Here is a 15,184-nt window from a genome sequence, read left to right as displayed (position 1 = left end):
CCGTTAGTTCACGCTGAAGAAATAGAGACAGTTTCAAAAACTACATTTTATTGTCTTTTTAACGGTGTCAATTCGTTTGAGTTACAACGGTTGCGTCACATATTCGTACCAACATGTATTTAGTGATTTTGTTCCGATCTTACTAAATTGTATCGCTTTTAAAAGTGAAACGATTGACTGTGGGACTTAATTGAACTGATTCTGGACTGTGACCTTATAAATGTGATAAATGAGCCAATTGGACTCCTAGAAATAACATTCTTTTTAACTCGACATGATTGCCGGAACTCAACGATTACACTGGACCCTGTGGTAGCGCTTTATTTAAAAGTTTAGATAAATAAGTCACCTTTTACTGTGGGACCAATCCTATCCGTTAGTTCACGCTGAAGAAGTAGAGACAGTCTAAAAACTACATTTCATTGACTTTCTAACGGTGTCAATCCGTTTGAGTTACAACGGTTGCTTCACATATTCGTACCAACATGTATTTAGCGATTTTTTCCAATCTTACTAAGTTGTATCGCTCTTAAAAGTGAAACAATTGACTGTGGGACTTAATTGAACTGATTCTGGACTGTGACCTTATAAATGTGATAAATGAGCCAATTGGACTCCAAGAAATAACATTCTTTTTAACTCGACATGATTGCCGGAACTCAACGATTACACTGGACCCTGTGGTAGCGCTTTATTTAAAAGTTTAGATAAATAAGTCACTTTTTACTGTGGGACAAATCCTATCCGTTAGTTCACGCTGAAGAAATAGAGACAGTTTCAAAAACTACCTTTCATTGACTTTCTAACGGTGTCAATCCGTTTGAGTTACAACGGTTGCTTCACATATTCGTACCAACATGTATTTAGCGATTTTTTCCGATCTTACTAAGTTGTATCGCTTTGAAAAGTGAAACAATTGACTGTGGGACTTAATTGAACTGATTCTGGACTGTGACCTTATAAATGTGATAAATGAGCCAATTGGACTCCAAGAAATAACATTCTTTTTAACTCGACATGATTGCCGGAACTCAACGAATACACTGGGCGCTGTGGGAGCGCTTTATTTAAAAATTAAGATAAATATGTCATTTTTTACTCTGGGGCCAATCCTAGCCGTTAGTTCGCGCTGAAGAAATAGAGACAGTTTCAAAAACTAGATTTCATTGACTTTCTAACGGTGTCAATCCGTTTGAGTTACAACGGTTGCGTCAAAGATTCATACCAACATGTATTTAGCGATTTCTTCCGGTATTACTAAGTTGTATCGCTTTTAAAAGTGAAACGATTGACTGTGGGACTTAATTAAACTGATTCCGGACTGTGACCTGCTACATGTGATAAATTAGTCACTTGGTCTCCAAGGAATGACAATCTTCCTAATTTGACATGATTGCCGGAACTCAGCGATTACACTGGACCCTGTGGTAGCGCTTCATTTAAAAATTTCGATAAATAAGTCATTTTTTACTGTGGGACCAATCCTATCCGTTAGATCACGCTGAAGAAATAGAGACAGTTTCAAAAACTACATTTTATTGTCTTTTTAACGGTGTCAATTCGTTTGAGTTACAACGGTTGCGTCACATATTCGTACCAACATGTATTTTGTGATTTTGTTCCGATATTACTAAGTTGTATCGCTTTTAACGGTGAACCGATTGACTGTGGGACTTAGTTAAACTGATTCTGGACTGTAAGCTGATAAATGTGATAAATGAGCCAATTGGACTCCAAGGAATGACATTCTTCTAAATTTGACATGATTGCTGGGACTCAGCGATTACACTGGGCGGTGTGGTAGCGCTTCATTTAAAAATTGAGATAAATAAGTCATTTTTTACTGTGGGACCAATCCTAGCCGTTAGTTCACGCTGAAGAAATAGAGACAGTTTCAAAAACTACATTTCATTGTCTTTTTAACGGTGGCAATCCGTTTGAGTTACAACGGTTGCGTCACATATTCGTACCAACATGTATTTAGTGATTTTGTTCCGATCTTACTAAGTTGTATCGCTTTTAAAAGTGAAACAATTGACTGTGGGACTTAATTGAACTGATTCTGGACTGTGACCTTATCAATGTGATAAATGAGCCAATTGGACTCCAAGAAATAACATTCTTTTTAACTCGACATGATTGCCGGAACTCAACGATTACACTGGACCCTGTGGTAGCGCTTTATTTAAAAGTTTAGATAAATAAGTCACTTTTTACTGTGGGACCAATCCTATCCGTTAGTTCACGCTGAAGAAATAGAGACAGTTTCAAAAACTACCTTTCATTGACTTTCTAACGGTGTCAATCCGTTTGAGTTACAACGGTTGCTTCACATATTCGTACCAACATGTATTTAGCGATTTTTTCCGATATTACTAAGTTGTATCGCTTTTAAAAGTGAAACGATTTACTGTGGGACTTAATTGAACTGATTCTGGACTGTGAATTAATAAATGTGATAAATGAGCCAATTGGACTCCAAGAAATAACATTCTTTTTAACTCGACATGATTGCCGGAACTCAGAGATTATACTGGGCGCTGTGGGAGCGCTTTATTTAAATATTAAGATGAATAAGTCATTTTTTACTGTGGGACCAATCCTAGCCGTTAGTTCGCGCTGAAGAAGTAGAGACAGTTTCAAAAACTAAATTTCGTTGACTTTCTAACGGTGTCAATCCGTTTGAGTTACAACGGTTGCTTCACATATTCGTACCAACATGTATTTAGCGATTTTTTCCGATCTTACTAAGTTGTATCGCTTTGAAAAGTGAAACAATTGACTGTGGGACTTAATTGAACTGATTCTGGACTGTGACCTTATAAATGTGATAAATGAGCCAATTGGACTCCAAGAAATAACATTCTTTTTAACTCAATATGATTGCCGGAACTCAACGAATACACTGGGCGCTGTGGGAGCGCTTTATTTAAAAATTAAGATAAATATGTCATTTTTTACTCTGGGGCCAATCCTAGCCGTTAGTTCGCGCTGAAGAAATAGAGACAGTTTCAAAAACAAGATTTCATTGACTTTCTAACGGTGTCAATCCGTTTGAGTTACAACGGTTGCGTCAAAGATTCATACCAACATGTATTTAGCGATTTCTTCCGGTATTACTAAGTTGTATCGCTTTTAAAAGTGAAACTATTGACTGTGGGACTTAATTAAACTGATTCCGGACTGTGACCTGCTACATGTGATAAATTAGTCACTTGGTCTCCAAGGAATGACAATCTTCTTAATTTGACATGATTGCCGGAACTCAGCGATTACACTGGACCCTGTGGTAGCGCTTCATTTAAAAATTTCGATAAATAAGTCATTTTTTACTGTGGGACCAATCCTATCCGTTAGTTCACGCTGAAGAAATAGAGACAGTTTCAAAAACTACATTTTATTGTCTTTTTAACGGTGTCAATTCGTTTGAGTTACAACGGTTGCGTCACATATTCGTACCAACATGTATTTTGTGATTTTGTTCCGATATTACTAAGTTGTATCGCTTTTAACGGTGAACCGATTGACTGTGGGACTTAGTTAAACTGATTCTGGACTGTAAGCTGATAAATGTGATAAATGAGCCAATTGGACTCCAAGGAATGACATTCTTCTTAATTTGACATGATTGCTGGGACTCAGCGATTACACTGGGCGGTGTGGTAGCGCTTTATTTAAAAATTGATATAAATAAGTCATTTTTTACTGTGGGACCAATCCTAGCCGTTAGTTCACGCTGAAGAAATAGAGACAGTTTCAAAAACTACATTTCATTGTCTTTTTAACGGTGGCAATCCGTTTGAGTTACAACGGTTGCGTCACATATTCGTACCAACATGTATTTAGTGATTTTGTTCCGATCTTACTAAGTTGTATCGCTTTTAAAAGTGAAACGATTGACTGTGGGACTTAATTGAACTGATTCTGGACTGTGACCTTATCAATGTGATAAATGAGCCAATTGGACTCCAAGAAATAACATTCTTTTTAACTCGACATGATTGCCGGAACTCAACGATTACACTGGGCGCTGTGGGAGCGCTTTATTTAAAAATTAAGATAAATATGTCATTTTTTACTGTGGGGCCAATCCTAGCCGTTAGTTCACGCTGAAGAAATAGAGACATTTTCAAAAACTACCTTTCATTGACTTTCTAACGGTGTCAATCCGTTTGAGTTACAACGGTTGCGTCAAAGATTCATACCAACATGTATTTAGCGATTTCTTCCGGTATTACTAAGTTGTATCGCTTTTAAAAGTGAAACGATTGACTGTGGGACTTAATTAAACTGATTCCGGACTGTGACCTGCTACATGTGATAAATGAGTCAATTGGTCTCCAAGGAATGACAATCTTCTTAATTTGACATGATTGCCGGAACTCAGCGATTACACTGGACCCTGTGGTAGCGCCTCATTTAAAAATTTCGATAAATAAGTCATTTTTTACTGTGGGACCAATCCTATCCGTTAGTTCACGCTGAAGAAATAGAGACAGTTTCAAAAACTACATTTCATTGTCTTTTTAACGGTGTCAATCCGTTTGAGTTACAACGGTTGCGTCACATATTCGTACCAACATGTATTTAGTGATTTTATTCCGATCTTACTAAGTTGTATAGCTTTTAAAAGTGAAACGATGGACTGTGGGACTTAATTGAACTGATTCTGGACTGTGACCTTATAAATGTTATAAATGAGCCAATTAGACTCCAAGAAATAACATTCTTTTTAACTCGACATGATTGCCGGAACTCAGCGATTACACTGGACCCTGTGGTAGCGCTTTATTTTAAAATTTCGATAAATATGTAATTTTTTACTGTGGGACCAATCCTATCCGTTAGTTCACGCTGAAGAAATAGAGACAGTTTCAAAAACTACCTTTCATTGACTTTCTAACGGTGTCAATCCGTTTGAGTTACAACGGTTGCTTCACATATCCGTACCAACATGTATTAAGTGTTTTTTTTCAATATTACTAAGTGGTGTCGCTTTTGAAAGTGAAACGATTGACTGTGGGACTTAATTGAACTGATTCTGGACTGTCATCATATAAATGTGATAAATGAGCCAATTGGAATCCAAGAAATAACATTCTTTTTAACTTGACATGATTGCCGGAACTCAGCGATTACACTGGGCGCTGTGGGAGCGCTTTATTTAAAAATTAAGATAAATATGTCATTTTTTACTGTGGGGCCAATCCTAGCCGTTAGTTCGCGCTGAATAAATAGAGACAGTTTCAAAAAGTAGATTTCATTGACTTTCTAACGGTGTCAATCCGTTTGAGTTACAACGGTTGCGTCAAAGATTCATACCAACATGTATTTAGTGATTTTATTCCGATCTTACTAAGTTGTATCGCTTTTAAAAGTGAAACGATTGACTGTGGGACTTAATTGAACTGATTCTGGACTGTGACCTTATAAATGTTATAAATGAGCCAATTGGACTCCAAGAAATAACATTCTTTTTAACTCGACATGATTGCCGGAACTCAGCGATTACACTGGACCCTGTGGTAGCGCTTTATTTTGAAATTTCGATAAATATGTAATTTTTTACTGTGGGACCAATCCTATCCGTTAGTTCACGCTGAAGAAATAGAGACAGTTTCAAAAACTACCTTTCATTGACTTTCTAACGGTGTCAATCCGTTTGAGTTACAACGGTTGCTTCACATATCCGTACCAACATGTATTAACTGTTTTTTTTCGATATTACTAAGTGGTGTCGCTTTTGAAAGTGAAACGATTGACTGTGGGACTTAATTGAACTGATTCTGGACTGTCATCTTATAAATGTGATAAATGAGCCAATTGGAATCCAAGAAATAACATTCTTTTTAACTTGACATGATTGCCGGAACTCAGCGATTACACTGGCTGCTGTGGGAGCGCTTTATTTAAAAATTAAGATAAATATGTCATTTTTTACTGTGGGGCCAATCCTAGCCGTTAGTTCGCGCTGAAAAAATAGAGACAGTTTCAAAAAGTAGATTTCATTGACTTTCTAACGGTGTCAATCCGTTTGAGTTACAACGGTTGCGTCAAAGATTCATACCAACATGTATTTAGCGATTTCTTCCGGTATTACTAAGTTGTATCGCTTTTAACGGTGAACCGATTGACTGTGGGACTTAGTTGAACTGATTCTGGACTGTAACCTGATAAATGTGATAAATGAGCCAATTGGACTATAAGGAATGACATTCTTCGTAATTTGACATGATTGCTGGGACTCAGCGATTACACTGGGCGGTGTGGTAGCGCTTTATTTAAAAATTAAGATAAATAAGTCATTTTTTACTGTGGGACCAATCCTAGCCGTTAGTTCACGCTGAAGAAATAGAGACAGTTTCAAAAACTACATTTAATTGTATTTTTAACGGTGGCAATCCGTTTGAGTTACAACGGTTGCGTCACATATTCGCACCAACATGTATTTAGTGATTTTGTTCCGATCTTACTAAGTTGTATCGCTTTTAAAAGTGAAACGATTGACTGTGGGACTTAATTGAACTGATTCTGGACTGTGACCTTATAAATGTTATAAATGAGCCAATTGGACTCCAAGAAATAACATTCTTTTTAACTGGACATGATTGCCGGAACTCAACGATTACACTGGACCCTGTGGTAGCAATTTATTTAAAAATTTATATAAATAAGTCACTTTTTACTGTGGGACCAATCCTATCCGTTAGTTCACGATGAAGAAATAGAGAGAGTTTCAAAAACTACCTTTCATTGACTTTCTAATGTTGTCAATCCGTTTGAGTTACAACGGTTGCGTCAAAGATTCATACCAACATGTATTTAGCGATTTCTTCCGGTATTACTAAGTTGTATCGCTTTTAACGGTGAACCGATTGACTGTGGGACTTAGTTGAACTGATTCTGGACTGTAACCTGATAAATGTGATAAATGAGCCAATTGGACTATAAGGAATGACATTCTTCGTAATTTGACATGATTGCTGGGACTCAGCGATTACACTGGGCGGTGTGGTAGCGCTTTATTTAAAAATTAAGATAAATAAGTCATTTTTTACTGTGGGACCAATCCTAGCCGTTAGTTCACGCTGAAGAAATAGAGACAGTTTCAAAAACTACATTTAATTGTATTTTTAACGGTGGCAATCCGTTTGAGTTACAACGGTTGCGTCACATATTCGCACCAACATGTATTTAGTGATTTTGTTCCGATCTTACTAAGTTGTATCGCTTTTAAAAGTGAAACGATTGACTGTGGGACTTAATTGAACTGATTCTGGACTGTGACCTTATAAATGTTATAAATGAGCCAATTGGACTCCAAGAAATAACATTCTTTTTAACTGGACATGATTGCCGGAACTCAACGATTACACTGGACCCTGTGGTAGCAATTTATTTAAAAATTTATATAAATAAGTCACTTTTTACTGTGGGACCAATCCTATCCGTTAGTTCACGATGAAGAAATAGAGAGAGTTTCAAAAACTACCTTTCATTGACTTTCTAATGTTGTCAATCCGTTTGAGTTACCACGGTTGCTTCACATATTCGTACCAACATGTATTTAGCGTTTTTTTTCCGATATTACTAAGTTGTATCTCTTTTAAAAGTGAAACGATTGACTGTGGGACTTAATTGAACTGATTCTGGACTGTGACCTTATAAATGTGATGAATGAGCCAATTGGACTCCAAGAAATAACATTCTTCTTAATTTGACAGGATTAATGAAACTCAGCGATTACACTGGGCGGTGTGATAGTGCTTCATTTAGAAATTAAGATTAATAAGTCATTTTGTACTGTGAGACCAATCCTAGCCGCTAGTTCACGCTGAAGAAATAGAGAGTTTCAAAAACTACATTTCATTGTCTTTTTAACGGTGGCAATCTGTTTGAGTTACAACGGTTGCGTCAACAATTTGTATCAACATGTATTTAGTGATTTTGTTCCGATATTACTAACTTGTATCGCTTTTAAAAGTGAAACGATTGACTGTGAGACTTAATTGGACTGATTTTGGACTGTGATCTTATAAATGTGATAAATGAGCCAATTGAACTCCAAGAAAAAACATTCTTTTTAACTCGACATGATTGCCGGAACTTAGCGATTACACTGGACCCTGTGGTAGCGCTTCATTTGAAAATTTCGATAAATAAGTAATTTTTTACTATGGGACCAATCCTATCCGTTAGTTCACGCTGAACAAATAGAGACAGTTTCAAAAACTACATTTCATTGTCTTTTTAACGGTGTCAATCCGTTTGAGTTACAACGGTTGCGTCACATATTCGTACCAACATGTATTTAGCGTTTTTTTTCCGATATTACTAAGTTGTATCTCTTTTAAAAGTGAAACGATTGACTGTGGGACTTAATTGAACTGATTCTGGACTGTGACCTTATAAATGTGATGAATGAGCCAATTGGACTCCAAGAAATAACATTCTTCTTAATTTGACAGGATTAATGAAACTCAGCGATTACACTGGGCGGTGTGATAGTGCTTCATTTAGAAATTAAGATTAATAAGTCATTTTGTACTGTGAGACCAATCCTAGCCGCTAGTTCACGCTGAAGAAATAGAGAGTTTCAAAAACTACATTTCATTGTCTTTTTAACGGTGGCAATCTGTTTGAGTTACAACGGTTGCGTCAACAATTTGTATCAACATGTATTTAGTGATTTTGTTCCGATATTACTAACTTGTATCGCTTTTAAAAGTGAAACGATTGACTGTGAGACTTAATTGGACTGATTTTGGACTGTGATCTTATAAATGTGATAAATGAGCCAATTGAACTCCAAGAAAAAACATTCTTTTTAACTCGACATGATTGCCGGAACTTAGCGATTACACTGGACCCTGTGGTAGCGCTTCATTTGAAAATTTCGATAAATAAGTAATTTTTTACTATGGGACCAATCCTATCCGTTAGTTCACGCTGAACAAATAGAGACAGTTTCAAAAACTACATTTCATTGTCTTTTTAACGGTGTCAATCCGTTTGAGTTACAACGGTTGCGTCACATATTCGTACCAACATGTATTTTGTGATTTTGTTCCGATATTACTAAGTTGTATCGCTTTTAACGGTGAACCGATTGACTGTGGGACTTAGTTGAACTGATTCTGGACTGTAACCTGATAAATGTGATAAATGAGCCAAGTGGACTCCAAGGAATGACATTCTTCTTAAATTGACAGGATTAGTGAAACTCAGCGATTACACAGGGCGGTGTGATAGTGCTATATTTAAAAATTAAGATTAATAAGTCATTTTGTACTGTGAGACCAATCCTAACCGTTAGTTCACGCTGAAGAAATAGAGACAGTTTCAAAAACTACATTTCATTGTCTTTTTAACGGTGGCAATCTGTTTAAGTTATAACGGTTTCGTCAACAATTTGTACCAACATGTATTTAGTGATTTTGTTCCGATATTACTAACTTGTATCGCTTTTAAAAGTGAAACAATTGACTGTGGGACTTAATTGGACTGATTTTGGACTGTGATCTTATAAATGTGATAAATGAGCCAACTGAACTCCAAGAAATAACATTCTTTTTAACTCGACATGATTGCCAGAACTCAGCTATTACACTGGACCCTGTGGTAGCGCTTCATTTAAAAATTTCGATAAATAAGTAATTTTTTACTATGGGACCAATCCTATCCGTTAGTTCACGCTGAAGAAATAGAGACAGTTTCAAAAACTATATTTCATTGTCTTTTTAACGGTGTCAATCCGTTTGAGTTACAACGGTTGCGTCACATATTCGTACCAACATGTATTTTGTGATTTTGTTCCGATATTACTAAGTTGTATCGCTTTTAACGGTGAACTGATTGACTGTGGGACTTAGTTGAACTGATTCTGGACTGTAACCTGATAAATGTGATAAATGAGCCAAGTGGACTCCAAGGAATGACATTCTTCTTAATTTGACATGATTGCTGGGACTCAGCGATTACACTGGGCGGTGTGGTAGCGTTTTATTTAAAAATTAGGATAAATAAGTCATTTTTTACTGTGGGACCAATCCTAGCCGTTAATTCACGCTGAAGAAATAGAGACAGTTTCAAAAACTACATTTCATTGTCTTTTTAACATTGGCAATCCGTTTGAGTTACAACGGTTGCTTCACATATTTGAACCAACATGTATTTAGCCATTTTTCCCGATATTACTAAGTTGTATCGCCTTTAAAAGTGAAACGATTGACTGTGAGACTTAATTGGATTAATTTTGGACTGTGATCTTATAAATGTGATAAATGAGCCAATTGGACTCCAAGGAATGACAATCTTCTTAATTTGACATGATTGCCGGAACTCAGCGATTACACTGGACCCTGTGGTAGCGTTTCATTTAAAAATTTCGATAAATAAGTCATTTTTTACTGTGGGACCAATCCTATCCGTTAGTTCACGCTGAAGAATTAGAGACAGTTTCAAAAACTACATTTCATTGTCTTTTTAACGGTGTCAATCCGTTTGAGTTACAACGGTTGCGTCACATATTCGTACCAACATGTATTTAGTGATTTTGTTCCGATATTACTAAGTTGTATCGCTTTTTACGGTGAACCGATAAACTGTGGGACTTAGTTCAATTGATTCTGGACTGTGACCTGATAAATGTGATAAATGAGCCAATTGGACTCCAAGGAATGACATTCTTCTTAATTTGACAGGATTAATGAAACTCAGCGATTACACTAGGCGGTGTGATAGTGCTTCATTTAAAAATTAAGATTAATAAGTCATTTTGTACTGTGAGACCAATCCTAGCCGTTAGTTCACGCTGAAGAAGTAGAGACAGTTTCAAAAACTACATTTCATTGACTTTCTAACGGTGTCAATCCGTTTGAGTTACAACGGTTGCTTCACATATTCGTACCAACATGTATTTAGCGATTTTTTCCGATCTTACTAAGTTGTATCGCTTTTAAAAGTTAAACAATTGACTGTGGGACTTAATTGAACTGATTCTGGACTGTGACCTTATAAATGTGATAAATGAGCCAATTGAACTCCAAGAAATAACATTCTTTTTAACTCGACATGATTGCCGGAACTTAGCGATTACACTGGACCCTGTGGTAGCGCTTCATTTAAAATTTTCGATAAATAAGTAATTTTTTACTATGGGACCAATCCTATCCGTTAGTTCACGCTGAAGAAATAGAGACAGTTTCAAAAACTACATTTCATTGTCTTTTTAACGGTGTCAATCCGTTTGAGTTACAACGGTTGCGTCACATATTCGTACCAACATGTATTTTGTGATTTTGTTCCGATATTACTAAGTTGTGTCGCTTTTAACGGTGAACCGATTGACTGTGGGACTTAGTTGAACAGATTCTGGACTGTAACCTGATAAATGTGATAAATGAGCCAAGTGGACTCCAAGGAATGACATTCTTCTTAATTTGACAGGATTAATGAAACTCAGCGATTACACTGGGCGGTGTGATAGTGCTTCATTTAAAAATTAAGATTAATAAGTCATTTTGTACTGTGAGACCAATCCTAACCGTTAGTTCACGCTGAAGAAATAGAGACAGTTTCAAAAACTACATTTCATTGTCTTTTTGACGGTGGCAATCTGTTTGAGTTACAACGGTTGCGTCAACAATTTGTACCAACATGTATTTAGTGATTTTGTTCCGTTATTACTAACTTGTATCGCTTTTAAAAGTGAAACGATTGACTGTGGGACTTAATTGGACTGATTTTGGACTGTGATCTTATAAATGTGATAAATGAGCCAATTGAACTCCAAGAAATAACATTCTTTTTAACTCGACATGATTGCCGGAATTCAGCGATTACACTGGACCCTGTGGTAGCGCTTCATTTAAAAATTTCGATAAATAAGTAATTTTTTACTATGGGACCAATCCTATCCGTTAGTTCACGCTGAAGAAATAGAGACAGTTTCAAAAACTACATTTCATTGTCTTTTCAACGGTGTCAATCCGTTTGAGTTACAACGGTTGCGTCACATATTCGTACCAACATGTATTTTGTGATTTTGTTCCGATATTACTAAGTTGTATCGCTTTTAACGGTGAACTGATTGACTGTGGGACTTAGTTGAACTGATTCTGGACTGTAACCTGATAAATGTGATAAATGAGCCAAGTGGACTCCAAGGAATGACATTCTTCTTAATTTGACAGGATTAATGAAACTCAGCGATTTCACTGGGCGGTGTGATAGTGCTTCATTTAAAAATTAAGATTAATAAGTCATTTTGTAATGTGAGACCAATCCTAGCTGTTAGTTCACGCTGAAGAAGTAGAGACAGTTTCAAAAACTACATTTCATTGTCTTTTTAACATTGGCAATCCGTTTGAGTTACAACGGTTGCTTCACATATTTGAACCAACATGTATTTAGCCATTTTTCCCGATATTACTAAGTTGTATCGCCTTTAAAAGTGAAACGATTGACTGTGAGACTTAATTGGATTAATTTTGGACTGTGATCTTATAAATGTGATAAATGAGCCAATTGGACTCCAAGGAATGACAATCTTCTTAATTTGACATGATTGCCGGAACTCAGCGATTACACTGGACCCTGTGGTAGCGTTTCATTTAAAAATTTCGATAAATAAGTCATTTTTTACTGTGGGACCAATCCTATCCGTTAGTTCACGCTGAAGAATTAGAGACAGTTTCAAAAACTACATTTCATTGTCTTTTTAACGGTGTCAATCCCTTTGAGTTACAACGGTTGCGTCACATATTCGTACCAACATGTATTTAGTGATTTTGTTCCGATATTACTAAGTTGTATCGCATTTAAAAGTGAAACGATTGACTGTGAGACTTAATTGGACTAATTTTGGACTGTGATCTTATAAATGTGATAAATGAGCCAATTGGACTCCAAGGAATGACAATCTTCTTAATTTGACATGATTGCCGGAACTCAGCGATTACACTGGGCCCTGTGGTAGCGTTTCATTTAAAAATTTCGATAAATAAGTTATTTTTTACTGTGGGACCAATCCTATCTGTTAATTCACGCTGAAGAAATAGAGACAGTTTCAAAAACTACATTTCATTGTCTTTTTAACGGTGTCAATCCGTTTGAGTTACAACGGTTGCGTCACATATTCGTACCAACATGTATTTAGTGATTTTGTTCCGATATTACTAAGTTGTATCGCTTTTAACGGTGAACCGATTAACTGTAGGACTTAGTTCAACTGATTCTGGACTGTGACCTGATAAATGTGATAAATGAGCCAATTGGACTCCAAGGAATGACATTCTTCTTAATTTGACAGGATTAATGAAACTCAGCGATTTCACTGGGCGGTGTGATAGTGCTTCATTTAAAAATTAAGATTAATAAGTCATTTTGTACTGTGAGACCAATCCTAGCTGTTAGTTCACGCTGAAGAAGTAGAGACAGTTTCAAAAACTACATTTCATTGACTTTCTAACGGTGTTAATCCGTTTGAGTTACAACGGTTGCTTCACATATTCGTACCAACATGTATTTAGCGATTTTTTCCGATCTTACTAAGTTGTATCGCTTTTAAAAGTTAAACAATTGACTGTGGGACTTAATTGAACTGATTCTGGACTGTGACCTTATAAATGTGATAAATGAGCCAATTGGACTCCAAGAAATAACATTCTTTTTAACTCGACATGATTGCCGGAACTCAACGATTACACTGGACCCTGTGGTAGCGCTTCATTTAAAAATTTAGATAATTAAGTCATTTTTTACTGTGGGACCAATCCTAGCCATTAGTTCGCGCTGAAAAAACAGAGACAGTTTCAAAAACTACTTTTCATTGACTTTCTAACGGTGTCAATCCGTTTGAGTTACAACGATTGCGTCACGTATTCGTACCAACATGTATTTAGCGATTTGTTCCGATATTACTAAGTTGTATCGCTTTTAAAAGTGAAACGGTTGACTGTGGGAATTAATTGAATTGTTTCTGGACTGTGACCTGCTAAATGTGATAAATGAGTCAACTGAACTCCAAGAAATAACATTCTTTTTAACTCGACATGATTGCCAGAACTCAGCTATTACACTGGACCCTGTGGTAGCGCTTCATTTAAAAATTTCGATAAATAAGTAATTTTTTACTATGGGACCAATCCTATCCGTTAGTTCACGCTGAAGAAATAGAGACAGTTTCAAAAACTATATTTCATTGTCTTTTTAACGGTGTCAATCCGTTTGAGTTACAACGGTTGCGTCACATATTCGTACCAACATGTATTTTGTGATTTTGTTCCGATATTACTAAGTTGTATCGCTTTTAACGGTGAACTGATTGACTGTGGGACTTAGTTGAACTGATTCTGGACTGTAACCTGATAAATGTGATAAATGAGCCAAGTGGACTCCAAGGAATGACATTCTTCTTAATTTGACATGATTGCTGGGACTCAGCGATTACACTGGGCGGTGTGGTAGCGTTTTATTTAAAAATTAAGATAAATAAGTCATTTTTTACTGTGGGACCAATCCTAGCCGTTAATTCACGCTGAAGAAATAGAGACAGTTTCAAAAACTACATTTCATTGTCTTTTTAACATTGGCAATCGGTTTGAGTTACAACGGTTGCTTCACATATTTGAACCAACATGTATTTAGCCATTTTTCCCGATATTACTAAGTTGTATCGCCTTTAAAAGTGAAACGATTGACTGTGAGACTTAATTGGATTAATTTTGGACTGTGATCTTATAAATGTGATAAATGAGCCAATTGGACTCCAAGGAATGACAATCTTCTTAATTTGACATGATTGCCGGAACTCAGCGATTACACTGGACCCTGTGGTAGCGTTTCATTTAAAAATTTCGATAAATAAGTCATTTTTTACTGTGGGACCAATCCTATCCGTTAGTTCACGCTGAAGAATTAGAGACAGTTTCAAAAACTACATTTCATTGTCTTTTTAACGGTGTCAATCCCTTTGAGTTACAACGGTTGCGTCACATATTCGTACCAACATGTATTTAGTGATTTTGTTCCGATATTACTAAGTTGTATCGCCTTTAAAAGTGAAACGATTGACTGTGAGACTTAATTGGACTAATTTTGGACTGTGATCTTATAAATGTGATAAATGAGCCAATTGGACTCCAAGGAATGACAATCTTCTTAATTTGACATGATTGCCGGA

This window comes from Hydractinia symbiolongicarpus, chromosome 14 (genome assembly GCF_029227915.1).
Source record: "Hydractinia symbiolongicarpus strain clone_291-10 chromosome 14, HSymV2.1, whole genome shotgun sequence".
In the NCBI taxonomy this organism is placed as follows: domain Eukaryota; kingdom Metazoa; phylum Cnidaria; class Hydrozoa; order Anthoathecata; family Hydractiniidae; genus Hydractinia; species Hydractinia symbiolongicarpus.
This window is presented reverse-complemented; position numbering follows the sequence as displayed.